Raw genomic sequence first — 11,802 nt, forward strand, 5'->3', positions numbered from 1 at the left:
ATTCGTGCGTTAACTGCGAAAGGAACTCAAAATCCAATTGCACCCACCAACACGCGACAGTGCACCGTAATCTGGCCCCGTAAGTTACTACAAATTCTCGACTGCTTGAAGCTTTGTCAAGTGTTACACCGGCCAGCAGCACCAACTGGTGGATCGTCCCGGATCGAGCTTCGGTTACACGGAATCCGCTCACAAATCGCTTCCGAAGCACGGCGACATCCCTTGCAAATGACCAGCTTTTTCATCCACCTGCCTCTCATCGCCCACGGGGGGCACGCCACACATTGTAAGAACTCGTTTGCAGAGCTGCACCCTCTTAAGTACCATCCATTTATTTCTTTCGAATCGTTGAGTTTGTCACATTTTTGCTTGTGTCACAGCTTCGCACGTACACCCTGCAGGCTCTGCAGTGCAGGGTCCTCCCGAAACCGGAAAAACTTTCCATGTCTCGTGACTGCAGGTGGCAAGCGAAAACCAATAGCTTCGTATATCAGTTACCTATCGCCTAAGCTGTTGTTCACGGGAATCACCAAAGTGGTGCTATATTGAATCGAACCAGGCCACTCAACCTCTGCAGCGCTCTCGTGTAACGGCCTTAAACGAGTGTCAGGACCCGGCGGCGGAGACAGGAAGCGAAAGAAAAATGTGCAGTCTATGCATCGGCATCCGGCACTTAAATAATCATCCCCCTGTCGCCTCACGTGCCACGTTGGTGGTGCAGGGAGTCATGTCTAACAAGCGCATATTGGTCATAGTTGACCCCCAGCGAATCCTGCCGTCTATTACCCGATATGCGAAGCGGTGCGGTGAATTTAGCATCCGACAGACGACCTATCCAAGGAACCGACGAAGTTTTAAATTGTAATACGAACACTTGCGCCGTAGCACACTGCTTCTCGGCAACATATGTTAAGGACAGTATTTTGTCCTTCTAGGAATCGCATTAACCAGAACCAGCCTCACTTTGAAATTGAGGGCAATAAACTAACGTTTACACACTACCCAGAACAGTTGGTTGAACCGAATGGAAGAATAAAATTTCCAAAGTGCTTTAGGTAAATTAAGTGTTTCATCAATTATCAAGCCTACTATTCGAACTGAAATCTATTATTAAAACACGTGCCCGGACACACTACAGTAATCGTGTCCACTAATTTCAAGTCCTCGATAGTATAGTGGTAAGTATCCCCGCCTGTCACGCGGGAGACCGGGGTTCGATTCCCCGTCGGGGAGAGGAATACTTCTTTTTCGCTGTGCCAAAGATTATATTTCCCTTTTCCCGAAATCACCCTTTTAACAAGTTCCAAACTTTTTGGCCACCAGTACTGTGTTGGCCAAGGAAACCCCCAGGCCCCCTTTAACACGATTTATGGTCGATTATTGGAGCTGGTCCAAGCCCACGATCATTCCTTGTACGTACATTCCATGTTCGGTTCCATTACGTATAAAGAATATTTTGGCGCACAGGAATCGTGCACTTAGTGAGGCCCGGTCATGGATGAAGCCAATGCCACCGGATGGGGCGCGTCCACCGAAAGCCATTCGATCGTAATAAGCCTTTCAAGATGCATCCAAGAAAATGCGAAAGCTTGTGAATGCCCCCGCCCCAGGGACACTGCAGTCGAAAATCCCGCACAAATCGCTTCGGGTTTACCACCGTTGTTTTTTCCCCTATCGTTTTACGGCCATTGCATCGGGCGGATAATTGATGACACCAACGATCTGCTGCCCAAGGCGTTCCTCGTAACGTTCACGCAATCCAGGGACCAAACCCAGGCGCAGAAGCGATTGCGGGGCAATGGTTTCAGCTTTCCTGTAATAGACATTTAATGCTCTTTCTCCGCCTGGACTGGCCAATCGGCCGAAAGGCTGCCGGCAGCAAACGATGGAACGCACGATAATCGATCTGGAAATGGTTTCCTCGGGCGGCCGTGGCGACTTTACGAAAAAAGGAACTCTGGCGCGAAAAGCAGCGACGGAAACTCATTTGATTTTTCCTATTAACACTTTGCACAATGCTTCGTGTAGCTCCCTCGGTGCAGATGCACTCTGGTAACGTCCGCTGCAAAGAGGCCGAAAGTGCTGCCTGGAAAAACTTCGCCATCCGAGCTCGAAACTAAAAATATAGTTATTAAGAGCACCGAAAACATCGTTATTATATCCCAAACCAGAGCGGCACATAGGGCCACCGGCTTTTTTCGTCGTCATCGTTTCGACCTCCAACACGTGGCGAGCCAGGGCTGGGCTTGGCGGTGCAGAGTGCATCGTATGTTATTAAACCCGCAGCCACCGCCGTCGCCACTATTGCACCCAATAGCGCCACTTCATTCACAACCGCCAGCCAGCCAGCCAGCCAGCCAGCGCAAACCACAACCGGTGAAGAGTAAAGAAAATGGATAATTTATTTCTACTTATTCCCATCGCTGCACAAAATATCCTTTCTCTCGCGCAGCATTTCGAGCAGAAGTTGGGCGATATTCGGATCCATTCAACCAGAACCTATATCGTTCTACGTTTAATGAAAAACTTCCTTCACGGAAAAAACCACTAACCGTTATCGATGACCGGCTCGCTCTCAAACCTCTGGACTGTGATAAGAACTTTCGATACACGTAAAACACTTAACTACTTTCCAAACGAATGTAATTTTCCACTACTCGCGAAAGATTTATATGCCGGGGAACTCTATTCCCGACCAAGTCCATTTCAAGTTTGTCGTTTAATCTCCATTTAATGCGCCCTTCTTAGAGCGTGCGCCATTCGTTGCAAGGAGCATAAGAATTATTGAGTGTATGGTTATTGATGAAAAAAGAAGCTTAGAATTTGCCGAAACCCGGGATTGAACCGGGGACCTTTAGATCTTCAGTCTAACGCTCTCCCAACTGAGCTATTTCGGCTCCGCTTTACTCTGGGCTTCGAGTGTTATCGCAACTTCTACGGCTGACCGCTACTAAGCTGGCCACACGACCCTCAATAATCGTCCCGCGTGATATAACGAGGTTTCCTGCCCGTCACGTACATCACACATACGCCCTTTCTGGGGCTCTGAGGCGCAAGTGAGGCCGGCAACTTCGTTTAATTGCAACTGATGTGGGGTGTTGCATTTCATACGTCTGTTGCGCGTTCTGTTCCAATTCCCACAACATGGCGTATGATTAAAAACACACGCGTGTCATGTGCTGGTGGGGGCGTGTGTACCGTAAAGCCACCACACGCCGCCCACAACAACAGCTGCCATTTGGTGGAAGCTCCTAAAAAACGCCATCTCTCGCTCGACGTCCCAGCCGGCGCATTCCTTTGATGTTTATGTGCCCCAGTAACGCGGTGCTGCCTTCGAATAGAAGCAGATACTTTCAATAACATTACCGTCGAATAACAGCTTCTATATCCGATCGGATCTGTGTGTTGAAACGTGGGCGCTTCTAATAATTTCTCAATCCTATTTCAACGGTCTCTAAGCCGAGGAACTATCTCGTTACAGCGGTCACACTTCATAAATTACGACGAACCCAGATTATCATTCGTCACTGGCCAAATACCAATAATATTCGACCGCACGGGCATGCATCCCGTTCGTTCAGCGGCAGCAAGATATGAACCATTTGATGAATGTAAAGTCCACGCCCGGTCCGTCCGAGTGTTGTCCGTTCGTCTGCATAAATTGTACCGCGCTATGCCGCGAACGAACGCTGACTATGACACCCGCGGGGCAGCACCCATGTTCGCATGGCCACAATATACCGCGACCGACCACTTTCATAAATAACCGTGCCAGCTTCCGTGAATTTCCCTGCGGAAGAACACCGCGCCGCGCGACGATGACGGCGACAGCCATTTTGTTATCGAAGACGTGCAACGTTTCGTCGGCACGTACGGCACTCCGGCACTCGCAGAGGTCGCTAACGACATCAAAACAAACAACGACCCGGCGCCACGAACGAACCATTCCGTGTTCCCGGTACGATTTATCGCTCCGCAGCCGGATACCTAATTAGTTTCTTAATCAATGCGTACTCTTGTCGCTCTGGCGCCCCGAGAGCGCGCAATGTGAGTTTATTTTTATCCCCAAAAACATTGGGACGTAGGACCCGCGGGAAGGGCGACGAAGGAAACTCATTTCATATCGACATAATTCGACTATCATTTCCCTCATTTAAATTTAAATTTTCCGCTCATAAACGTAAATAACCGAAACCTTGCCGAGAATAGAGCGTCTGTGTCTGTACTGAGTGAGTGGTAAAAAAAAACTTCGTTAGTTTTCTCCTCTCTCTCTCTCCGTAGAAAGCTTATGTAGGCTCCGGCGAGATTCGAACTCACGATCTCCTGTTTACTAGACAGGCGCTTTAACCAACTAAGCCACGGCGCCATGATGTCTGTCCGCAACTTCCCAAACAACCCATTCCGTCCATGTGGGACCCGGCCGTGGGCAAAAATAATCTACGGACCTCGCGCCCGTTCGCTGCGTAGGTACGAAGCAATAGAGTCCGGTCGCCCGTTGTATCCGGTGCGCGTGGCATGTGTATAATATGGCGGTGAATATTTGAGCGTCAGATTATTCCGTCCCGTTACGCAGCATAACTGTTTACGACCTTGTCACTGCATTAGTATTCGCATTGATAACAAGATTAGAACATGTGCGCGGCCGTATCTACGTGTTTGCTTTCGCGTAAACAAAGACAACGGTGGTCGACACACACAGGGCGTTACTGCCAACCGACGGCCATTGTCGGCACAAACCACGGCCATCCCGGCAGGACTAGGGCACGCTGACCGGTCCTCTCTGGGGCCTAATTTTCATTCAGTCACCGAACGGGACCTATAACGGCCATTATCGAAATTAACCCAGACACAACGGGGAAACGGGTTCGACCGATAAGACCCGTTCCGGCAGATGAACGAAAAAGCCACACCCAAGCTCTCTACTGATGCACCCTTTCTTCGATAATTAAATTGACCCCTTTTATGGCCCCCACCCATTTGCAGCCATTTGATAAACATCGAGACTGTAAAATGTGTGAACCATTGTGTGTTTTTCTGTCTCCTTCCGTTCGCTGCCTAATTGCCCTTTTTTCTCACGAGGGCCATCTTTTCTCAATTTGGCCAATCAGAGTAAGGCTCATCAGTCATTCGGATCGTTCTTTTGTGGCTTTATGATTTAGTATGCGACACGCAATCTTTCCCGCTGGGCTTGGAATTTGATTATGTTGACCTCAGAAACCGGTTGCATACTTTCAATGGTTCGATTTCATTTAGTCGGATTTATCTACTATGTTGGCAACGATGAACGAGGAGACGCGACCCACGTAGCTAACGATGTTTATGAATGAAACTGCTAATGTGTAACGAGTGACACCATTTATACCATGAAAGATCAAAGCTCTGCTCGCCATACCTCTGGTCAGTACTGCCACGGCCGGTTCAAAGGCCACCACAGCCCACTTTGCGCGCTTATCCACAGTATCAGATTTTGGTCACGCATATTGGCCCCGGTCTGACCGTGGAAACAACATCACAACGATCATTAATACTAATTAAATCGATGTAAACGCACGTTATTGCTTTGCTGCCCTTTTGCCTAATGCAGAATCGCCGTAGGATCATAGTCCGGTAACAAATTGAATTAATTTTACCATCCCAAAACGGCACACTAGAACTACTCACTGAGCTAGAACAAATGAAACTATTCCGTGTTCGACGAACATCGGTAATCGCTCACAGAAGCTCCATTTGTAATCTGCCTTCTTGAGCTTACGATCCCTTGGAAGGTCCATTTACTGATGCACCTTGTTGCAAGTTGGTCCGTGATATGTGCCGTGAGCCAAGACGCAAGCCTCGTGCTCGTCAACCAATCGCATTAGCAACTCCATCTTACGATGCTGATAACATTCTCGATAAGGTTAAAATCTATCACGGCTACGATGATGACACTGAGTGCAGCCGTGCTTCTCCTCTTCCGAACGGACGATTCAAACATTGTTCAAATAGAAAGTTGAAGGGCCCTATAACATCCGACAAGGGTTGTAGAGTAACTGCCTGGAGCCTAAAACTAAAAATTTATCGTAAAATTGCCCAACCGTTGATCCGTTTACGCCCCAAACCTGATACCGACCTGATTCGCTCTTGATTACGACGAACCTGTCCTTCCGAGACCTGACCCTCGCCTGATTCGCGAAGACCTGCTGGGCTGTTTTTTTCTACCAATTTACCAGAAATTTCAGAGCCACAGCAAGAAGAACTGGTAAACTCATCATTTTGTAAGCTTCATGCTGCGCGTCTTTTCCACAATGTCACTGTCGCAGACCGGACCAGATCTCGGCATTAATGAACATCCGTCGACGACTTCCGCCCATCTGACATCGAAGCATATTTTGCAATTTTGCATAAAATCACCCGGTTGGCTTTTATCAGCCTCTGGTGTGCACTCTGGCCAAGCGAATACGGTTCGGAATACGGTCGCCCTTTACATCCGATACCACTCGGCCGCACTGTCGGAGATCGAACTTTTACTTCGTTGCGCTATTCGAAAATGTAATTAAAATGGTGTTAAAGAATAATGAAGGACTGGGGCTGGCAAGCGCGCAGTTTGGAGTGATTCAATTTGGCCACAGTAATATTACCGCCGGATAATGCCAAAAAGATTTCGACTGATTATTGCATCCAGCCCCGGTAGTTGGTGTCGGTCGGGCCCGTATTCCTTTTCTGCAACAGTCATGCTTGCACTTAATTACACCGCCGAAGTCAAGCATTTGAAAGAGTATCGGGCAGGCATCTGCAGCATTATTGTCCTGCCCTTAATCCCAGATGTCATTAACAGTTCTAGAACAAAACGTCTACAGAAGGATACTGGCCCACTTGCATGCTGACAACTATCAAAAACCGGAATCAACATACTACAAATTGGTTCGAGGTGTTCGTTTCAGATCAAGATCTGAAAATAGAGATAGATTCTTTTGAAAATTGTGAAAAATTGTTTATATATTAGAGCAAAAGGCAAACGTTAGAGAGAAAGAAAATTCTCGCCCCCGGAGCAAGTCTATCTGACTCGTCTGATTTGATTAATATTTTCTTTTCATATCCCTGCACACGATAGGCGAGAGCCTCCATCATTACGGCGAAGCATCCGAGATTCGCCTGCCATTAACCGGATACGCTGTGGCCGCGACAGCGTCTACGGCTTCGTTATGGCCCGGCCCGGTGTTTGATATATCTTCGTAATATTTTTCCTTCAAATTGAAAAGTGAAAATCTCATTAAATATTACATTTTTCGCATCAGTGTCGAGCGTGTGTCGTGCAGCTGGGCCGCCAGTGCTACGAGGTAACAAATCCAACAACTCGCCTCATGTGAACCGTGTGGTGCCATGCAGCATGCGCACACTGGCCAGAGAGTCGTTACGCTGCACAGCGGGAACTGACTGGTCGCACTTAATAATAGAAATGAAAAATTTGAGCCACTGCAAGCCACGGACAATATTTAATTAACGAACCGAACGATGCCATTGCAACGGATACACGAACTTTTTTACAGCCCCTACAGGATGCACTGAAAAGACCGAAACAACTGTGCCAGGTAATGCAAATGCTGACTTCGTGGTCACCTACTAATGACTCGTATGGCCACACTTCCGGAACCACCGTCACGTGACGGAACTGGACTTGGTTTAATCTGTTTTGCCCATCTCGCCCAGGTCCCCTCCCATGGGGACTCCCGGCACTGGTTGCGAACCCAGGGATGATGCGCCATGCTGCGCCATGCTGGTTTTTGTACCCTATCATCAATCCTGCCTTTTTAAAATCAAGTCGTTGCTCATCGCGCCCGCCGAGCGTCCGTTGTGGCCGAGAGCGTGGAATTCAACACCATGCGCGGCCCCCGAAAGTTATGGCACGGAAAATCCAACATCTTTTATTCATTTTTTACGGTTTTGCGGTTTCGTTTATCATTCGTTCTGACGTTTGTTTGCCCCTTTTCCCCCCGCGCCCCGCCATCACGTTGGCCACGCCGTTGGAGGGCGTGCGTTGTACATTTCTTTTGTTACCCCCTTTTTTCGGTTCATCATACTTCGGTACGCAGAACTGGTCCATGGCAGAAATGGGTCCAACTAAGGGCTATGGAAAATCCCTCCTGGAACTGGACACGCTCCCAAAGCACCGCAACGGGCGAAGCAGCGAATTCGTTGCGGAACTAAGCCGGTCAGTAAATATATGCAAACTTCGCCCGGTCCGGTTGGGCCGGAGTTTCCGGGCGTCCCAACGCAAAGCGCGCATATTTCAAGATGTAATTGGCAAAGAAGGGCTCCACCGTTAATGGGTTTGGAAATTAATGAGATCCTCTACAATATCGCCTGGTATTTTTGAAAATAGATTAGACCCAGCCCATGGGTACGATCCTGCGGCATCCCGGCGTCAGGACCATCCATTTTTTCCCCTAAACTAAGTAACTTTTTGTCGATTGGCCTGACCTGTCGATTTGCAAACCTTGGTGTCGCCCTCGATACAGAGCATTCGCAACCCGGCCGTTTTCGAAATTCTTCTCCCGCGGGCTCCCTAAAGTATCGCAAGCGTAAACTTTATCGACAAGAGTGGCGCATATTTTTTTGCTTATCCTGCGTGTGATAAACAACTCAAGCTTCGCTCTTTGTTCTACGCACACCGTCTACGCCCGAAGCTCGAAAATGGCCTCGCAGTATGCAAATGTGATCCTCTTATAACAACGCATCGAAAACGATACTGTTTCCTTCAAACTTTGTCTTCTTTGCCAGTGCTCCCATCATCAATAACACCAACGCCGCTGGCGGCCACCGGGTCCACGTCCAGCTTAAAACGAAACCCCTTCGGGGAGAGCACACGGTCGGTTGGAGTGTTTTAATGCCACCGGCTTACGGAGAATTCTTTCGATGCGTTGCACAGTCACAAAGGAAAGCTCCGGCTACGGCACCGATTTGAAGATGAACCCTGGGACGCCGTGGAGTACCGGGGGACTCCATCGGCCTCGCATTAAAGTACTGGGCGACTCCATCGTACTCGTGGTCTTCACAATTAAAGCTGTCTGTTGCTAACATTCACCCAAATGAGCTCGGAAAATGGTTACGAAGAGGACGGGTGGGTTCATTATTCTTCAGTTCGCTCTAACGTCCTGAAAGTAAAAGAAGAAGTTTCACTTTTTCAAACACTTCACCACACACTTCCTGTTATCATTACAAACAAGACGCGGCAAAAAATCGTACCCAGTTCTCCAATCTCTTGGTCCTCGCGCAGTGGCCACATAGTGGCCATTTTTTACGTTAATCGTGGTTTTTGGTTCGGCATCATATCTCAAACAGTTGCTCCCTGGGTCTTCGTTTACCGTAATTAGAGTGGATGAAGATATTCCGGAGCGATCCCGAAATCCCCGGCTGGTGTAATAGCGCATCTTGAACCGAATTCGAGCGAGAAAAACACACGCCCAAAGAGAAATGGTGCAAGATTACAGTGGAACTCACAAATGAGCGTGCAAAATTACACTCCATTTGGCTCCGCGGCGTCGGGGCCTACTTTGCCGTCTCTCCGTGCTATTTTGCATTGTTGCTCATAACTGATGGGCGGCAGACGAGCCAGCGTTTGACAGGGTCTGGCCACCAGATTACCGATAGCCGGCCACCGGGAGAGCCAGCCCGATTCTGGAACGGATCCAAACATTCTTTTTTGTCCGTTGAGAGCCATTGTATGGATATTAACTTGTTCCGGGACCCCGGGAACGCCGTGCCTGCACCGCGGATGCATTCGTTTCCATAATATCATTCCTGTTCTTTAATTTCATCATCAAACCACCATTAACGGTAAGAAAATGCATTCTTTCTTCGATAAAAAGTGTGATAAACTTCACTAACGAGTGCCGCGCTGGCCATGCGAACGCGAACAAAAACTTCTTAGTGGCCAAACTCAAACGATCAAGTGTTAAAAATTGAAACACTGAGCCCGGGAAACGAAGCAAACCTTGAAACTTTAGGATGGAAACGGTGGAACAAAAACAGGTCGTAGGAAATTAATTATTCTTCACTGGCCAATGTTGTTCACCGGTAAGTACGGAATAACTGCTACCGATGAAGCTACGAGTTTTTCGGAACACCTGAACATTAAGCCAGAGACGAAACTTTAACTAAACAACTCTTCAATTGCTGCTGCGAATGTTTGCAAGATGTGCACAGTGCATGGCTTACTTAAATGTGCTCTTTCCACGCATCACTAGAAGCCCAGGCTTGCGACCGTACGTGGAACACACGTTAAACTCCTGCACGGCCAACTTGAATATCGGCCAAGATTTTTTGTGTGATAAAATATTCAAATTTAAATCACTGCCCCGAAACCGGAATCTTGAAAGCGAGCCAATCTACAGACAGAAAGAAGCGTGTTGAGCCACATGGTCGGCATTCGAAGCCTTGCCGGTGGCTCTTCGAGTGTCTTAAAAATGCATAAACTGGCAATCGTCTTGCAGACAGGTAAAGGCAATCTTAGGATCCTTCTGCTTTCTGCCGGGTCCGTGTCGCTCCTAACACACTTTTTCGTGAAACGGAAGTTACGCTAACGGATTTTGCAAACATGAAACTAAACGCACGGCGACAGTGCACTTGTAGCCCGAACTTTATACCAATCTGGAGTGCCTCCCCGGAAAAAGCCGGTGCCTTTCGCTCGGTGCTCACCGGAGCATGTTGAAACTGATTCTCTATTTTTATTCTATCTGATGTGGTTTTTTTTCTAATCTCGGCAAGAATCCAGTTTTATCATCGGTGCTATTCGTGCAAATACAGCCTGAACGTGAACGACAGGGCCAATAAGTTGAGGCAAAGATCGGATCGATATTGATGCCTGAACCCAAAGAAGACCAACTCCGGAGGGGTTGATACGGTTGGCTGTCCACTTAGATCTGCCTGAAATGGCTTAGGCCGTTAATCTTTAAATACCGAACAAATTTTCAAATAGTCGAATTGCGAAGAAAAGGCTACCAAACATGACGTTGAGACACAAAATAACAAGATATAAACGTCCCGCTCACGTAACGCACGATATTTTTATACAAGTTTTGCGAACCTTCTCTCCGTCTGGCCGTGAATTGTGAATTAACTTATCGATAAAACATCGTCACGCTTTCTGGCGGCGGGAATATGCGGGAATCGAAATTCTAAACCCTCCAAAAATGATGACACAACCAGCATCAATTCATCATATTTCCATGTGCGCCCTTTTTTATCGGGTTTATCCTCCTCCGGCTTGGATATCCCATAATCGCCACCATTCTCAAACGGCCAGCTCCGCGCCCAGCCCCAACACTGCCGATGCCGTAGGCCAACCGACAAGGATAAGCCCATCTCACCCCGGATCGATGGAAAACTTCAATTTACACACAATTCAGATGTAAATACAAATAGAAACCCATTTTTCATATCCGGCCACATCGGCTCTCTAACGACAGTGAGAGGACTGCCAATTCACAACTCTTCGAAAGCTTTTGGCCGCTTCGCCCATGTTCCGCCCATCCCGTGCAGGAACGCACACGTTCATCCCAATCATCCGTATCCCTAGTCTGAGCTGTGTGACCCTTCTCTCGCAAGAAACTTGCTAAAAGGCCGCCGCCGAAGCACGTGACCCAGAGCTAGGGAGGCTTTTCGGAGGATGAAAAAAGTTGCTGATTGAAATATTCATATGCGCGCGCCGCGGTGAATTAGCTACACTTTTGGCAGCCTCTCGGTCGGCAGCCCAATACACACACACACACACTTGTGGTCCTGTGGCCAACACCCATTTGCCCCTAGCTCCAACCTAGTGGCAAT

At 48.2% G+C, this 11,802-nt stretch overlaps 3 non-coding genes across 3 annotated transcripts; 1 reads left to right on the top strand and 2 right to left on the bottom strand.

Annotated features, from left to right (window-relative positions):
• The first annotated feature begins 1,161 nt into the window (after window positions 1-1,161).
• On the top strand, window positions 1,162-1,233 carry Trnad-guc (transfer RNA aspartic acid (anticodon GUC)). Its single transcript has one exon. It is a non-coding gene; the product is annotated as a tRNA-Asp (tRNA).
• A 1,591-nt stretch (window positions 1,234-2,824) lies between these two features.
• On the bottom strand, window positions 2,825-2,897 carry Trnaf-gaa (transfer RNA phenylalanine (anticodon GAA)). The gene has a single exon. It is a non-coding gene; the product is annotated as a tRNA-Phe (tRNA).
• Window positions 2,898-4,292: 1,395 nt separating this feature from the next.
• On the bottom strand, window positions 4,293-4,366 carry Trnat-agu (transfer RNA threonine (anticodon AGU)). Its single transcript has one exon. It is a non-coding gene; the product is annotated as a tRNA-Thr (tRNA).
• Window positions 4,367-11,802: the final 7,436 nt, after the last annotated feature.

Source organism: Anopheles bellator, chromosome 2 (genome assembly GCF_943735745.2).
Source record: "Anopheles bellator chromosome 2, idAnoBellAS_SP24_06.2, whole genome shotgun sequence".
Lineage (NCBI taxonomy): Eukaryota > Metazoa > Arthropoda > Insecta > Diptera > Culicidae > Anopheles > Anopheles bellator.